This window comes from Silurus meridionalis, chromosome 3 (genome assembly GCF_014805685.1).
Source record: "Silurus meridionalis isolate SWU-2019-XX chromosome 3, ASM1480568v1, whole genome shotgun sequence".
NCBI lineage: Eukaryota > Metazoa > Chordata > Actinopteri > Siluriformes > Siluridae > Silurus > Silurus meridionalis.
Genome location: NC_060886.1, coordinates 13,538,309 through 13,543,107, shown reverse-complemented (window position 1 = coordinate 13,543,107; position 4,799 = coordinate 13,538,309). Strand labels below are relative to the sequence as shown.

Here is a 4,799-nt window from a genome sequence, read left to right as displayed (position 1 = left end):
GAATATCTATAAGTAGACAGGCTGCCATTTTGAAAACAAGTCTTCTGAATCGTTTTTTTTTTAATAAAAACTGATATTCTCTTGATTCAACTGCTATGTACTGTTTGCCTAGTTTCCTTAACAACACCAAAAACTGAATATCTTGCTATCTCTTTTTTCACTCAATTTGTCATCATACGGTATACTAATTTCAGATACTTGTCTTTTCTTCCTTGTAATCCACTATAAGTTATGTCTGTTTATTGTGTGGCTAAGCAGCAAGGATGTACTTTTGTGATGTGTTGTAAATATACACATTTGTTATGAATTAACACTTTTTTTTTACATAATCTCTTCAGGTAAATGCATTTAATTTTGTCATAGTTATTTATGAAAGCTATACGGATATAATGAGACCAAGGGCGCATTTTGTATATGGCCATTTCCACTCTGTCGACCAATTCACAATATAATCTGCAATTTGATTAAGGCACATAATGGTGAACTGTAGTATTTGATACAATATGCTTTAGTAGGCATATATTGTTGTATAGCTTTAAAGGGTGTTATTATAAATTCATTGCCAGGGAGTACTGTGGGGCAAAAACATGTTTACATCGGCAAGCTATATCAGCAAACAGTGTACAGTTTGTACATTTTGCCATCTCTTAGTGGTCATATTACCTATTTTTAGAGGACATTTACCCATTTTGTCTAATCAGATCTTGTCATTCACACTCTGTCAATCTCAATGGTGTTTAATCAGGACAGATCCTTGAACAATGAGCAAATACATTTCGGATAGGTTTACAGCCTAATGGGTAGACACCTTGATTTGAATAAACACTCTCAACTAGTATTTAACACTAAAACTTCTCCACTAATTGGAAGCTGGACATGTGTATATGTGACTAGGTGCACTTTCCAGCTTTAAGTGTTATCCTATTCATGTCAATAGATAATAAAGCTGTCATGTTCCTTTTGTCTTTTTGCAACTATAAGGTGCTTTGGTTAGTTTCATCCATCTGTGAGTCAAACATTTAGTTTGCTCATCTTCACTAGATTGTTGTTCCTGCTAGATTCCGTGTTTCTCATATTTCTTTTGCTCTCCTAAGTGGTAATGGAATGATAGACCAAAGAATATGCACATACCTAGTTTTACACTGAATATACTTGACTTAACAATTGTTATATGTTTCAGCATCCTCTTTAAATTCCCCAAGGAATATATTCAGTTAAAACTATGTCACTGTTTTAGCCAAAGCTCACAGTCTTATATACATGTATTCTAAAATGATCTTTAATGATGTTCAGGCTGTAAATCTCATAAATTACAAGAGGTTTCCACTACTGTTTCCACTTTTATTTTATAAGGATTTACTCTAGAGTGCCCATAAAATGCTTGTCCTGGCTTATCTCACATCAGCTGATTGTATTCTTTCATGTAATGTCACTGACCCCATTTAAAAGTTGTTGTGGTTTGGGGTGTTTTTTGGCATTGTCTTTCCTGTGAATGTTCAATTGCAGTATTAAAAGCACTTTCTCGCCACTGTGATTCATGAAAGAATACAGAGATGGATGGAGTGTTTAAGCACAGTGTTTTTTTTTCTCCTCAAAATTTGTTCACTTTGTGTCTTTCTCCCTTCTGTAATGAAAACATACAATAAACCAGTTTGTTTCTTTCCTGGTTGTCTGTCACATTTCAAACAAGAAATGTTTGAATAACGCATAAAAGTGAAATACAAATAACGCATGTTTCATAAATAAATACACTATGTGGACAAAAGATTGTGTAGACCTGACCATAAACTTTGTATGTGCTTTTTGAAAATCCTATTCAACATAAAAAACTCTACTCTTGTAGGAAGATGTTCCACTAAATTTTGGACTGTGGTAGTTTTTGCTTATCTAGCCAAAAAGGCATTAGTAAAGTCAGGTGCTGATGTAAAATTTATCACTAAATGTGTTCAATACATTTGAGCTCAGAGTTCCATAGAAGGCCACTCAAGATCTTTAACTTCAAAGCATGCAGACCATATCTTCAGCTTGTTTTGTCCACAAGGGCATTGCCATGCTGGAACAAGTTTGGGTCTCCTAGTTTAAGTGAAAGGAAAATTTAATACTACAGCATCCAAAAACATTATTTCCAATTACATGCCCTTAACTTTGTGGTAACTGTTTTGGGGAAAAACCACATCTGGAACAACATTTGGCTGAAAAAATCAGGGATCACATATATTGTATTTACAGCTACACAGCTGGCACTGCAACAGAACACTCACATGATATTTATATCATATTACTCCAAGCATAAATGCTGTATAAAAGAAATGTGTTACTTGACATTAATTGACTTCCATCTAGAAAAAAAGTATTCCAGGAGGTGGGGGGTACACTAGAGGGCACTGTTTCCTTTACACTCATGTTGTAGTTGCTTTGTTAAATAAAAGTGCAAAGAGAGATGTTTCTCTTGGGAAACAATTTACAACAATTTACACATTAGGGGTCGCCACAGTGGCTCATCCATCTCCATACCCTTGCATCTACCTGCATGTCTTCCCTCACCACAACCATAAACCTTCTCCTTGGTCTTCCTCTTTTCCTTTTCCCGGCGGCCCCATCCAGCATTCTTCTACCAATATACCCCATGTCTCTCCTCTGCCTCCCTCACCTTGTCTCCAAAAAGTCCTACATGCACTGTCCCTCTAATAAACTTGTTTCTAATCCTGTCCATCGTTGTCACTCCCAACAAAAACCTCAACATCTTCAGCACTGCTACCTCCAGCTCCACCTCCTGTCTTTTACTCAAACTCAATGCCACTGTCTCGAAACCATACAACATCACAGGTCTCACCACAGTCATATAAACTTTCCCTTTCATTCTTGCAGATACTCTTCTATCACAAATCACTCCTGCACCTCTTCTCCACCCACTCCACCCTGCCTGCACTCTTTTCTTCACTTCTCTAACACACTCTCCATTACTTTGCACTGTTGACCTCAGATACCTGAACTCCTCCACTTTCTCCACCTCTTCTCCCAGCAACCGCACCACTCCACTGCCCTCCCTCTCATTCACATACATGTACTCTGTCTTACTCCTACTGACTTTCATTCCCCGTCTCTCCAGTGCATACCTCCACCTCTCCAGGCTTTTCTCAACCTGCTCCCTACTCTCACCACAAATCACAATATTATCCAAAAACATCATAGTCCATGGAGACTTCTGTCTGACCTTGTCCGTCAACCTGTCCATCACCACTGCAAACAGGAAAGGGCTCAGAGACGATCCTTGATGCAGTCCAACCGCCACCTCAAACCAGTCTGTCGTTCCTCCTGCACACTTCACTGCTGTCACACTGTCCTCATACATATCCTACACCACCCTCACATACTTCTGTGACACACCTGACTTCCTCATACAACACCACAACTCCTCTGTCGGCACCCTGTCGTAAGCTTTCTTTAGATCCACAAACACACAATGCAACTCCTTCTGACCTTATCTATACTTCTCCATCAACATTCTCAAAGCAAATAATGCCTCTGTGGTGCTCTTACTCGGCATGAAACCATACTGTTGCTCACAGAGGGCCTAACTGACTTTCCACTCTTCATCCTCTTAATAGCTGCTCTCACTTCCTCCTTACTAATCCTATCCACTTCCTGCTTTACTATCCTCACATCATCCAATCTGTTTTCTTTCTCATTTTCCCCATTCATCAGCTTCTCAAAATACTTCCTCCATCTTCTCAACGCTCCTCACTAGTCAACACATTTCCATCTTCATCCTTTATTGCTCTAACTTGCAGCGCATCCTTCCCAGCTCGGTCCCTCTGCCTGGCCAATCAGTATAAATCCTTTTCTCCTTCCTTAATGTCCAACCTCTCATGGAGCTCCTCATATGCCTTTTCCTTTGCTTTTGCCACATCCCTCTTTACCAGCTGCTGCATCTCCTTGTACTTCTGCCTACTTTTATCATCTCTCTGCTGATCCCAATTCTGTTTTGCCAACCTCTTTCTCCTTATGCTTTCCTGCATTTACTCATTCCACCACTGTGTCTCTTTGTCTTCCTTTCTATTTTCATCTTAAGAGTTGTCTACATTTCAAAAATGTTATTCATCAAAAATAATTTAAAGTTTGAGTTAGCATTATGTCTGTTTATTAATGAGTCAGATGAGCTCTCTACCACTTTATTTTTCTTCTAGGCATCTTGTTTGCATTCATATTTTAATCTGCTCTGCCTCCTTAGCCAATTAAACCTCTTTTCTGTTCCTTTTTTTCTAACAGCTGTCTAAATACAGGTAAGGTTTGTACAGTTGCAGTTTGCTCTAACACAAAATTTGCGCAAGAGGTTGTTTTTTTCTCTGATTGGCAAAACCTACAGTTGTATTATTTGAGGTTTCTGGCATTTTTGGGGTTTGCACTTTTCTTGGACCCCAAGAATCAATTTGATCAAGTGTGCATTTAAAACCCTAACATGAAGACTCTAGACGCTAGATCCTCTTCACTAGTTGAATGTGGGTAAAATCCATCTCTGAATTGTTTCCCTCACACTTTGAATTTTTACCATGCATAACTAATGTTACATGCTGCACATGCCATAGACTATTGCCTCCCTGAATTCCAGTCATCCAGGTGTGCACACACTGCTGATGTGGCCCAGTTTGTTAATAAATCTACACTGTAGGCTAAAACAAAATCTTCCATAGGAGGTTTCTTAAACAGATGTCTATGCCTCATAAACCTTGTTTCCATCTCCAACTGCATAACTGATTTTTTTTTTTTTTTTTTTTTTTTTTTTTTTTTTTTTTACAGGG

General features: G+C 38.4%; 1 protein-coding gene across 1 annotated transcript in view; it reads left to right on the top strand.

The window, feature by feature from the left end:
- The window catches only part of col4a1 (collagen, type IV, alpha 1), a 44,966-nt gene extending 43,304 nt beyond the window's left edge, over positions 1 to 1,662 (top strand). The window contains exon 52 of the mRNA XM_046844789.1: positions 1 to 1,662. This exon is cut by the window's left edge and continues 342 nt beyond it. The gene's annotated coding sequence lies outside the window, so the exon portion shown is untranslated.
- The last annotated feature ends 3,137 nt before the right edge of the window (positions 1,663 to 4,799 follow it).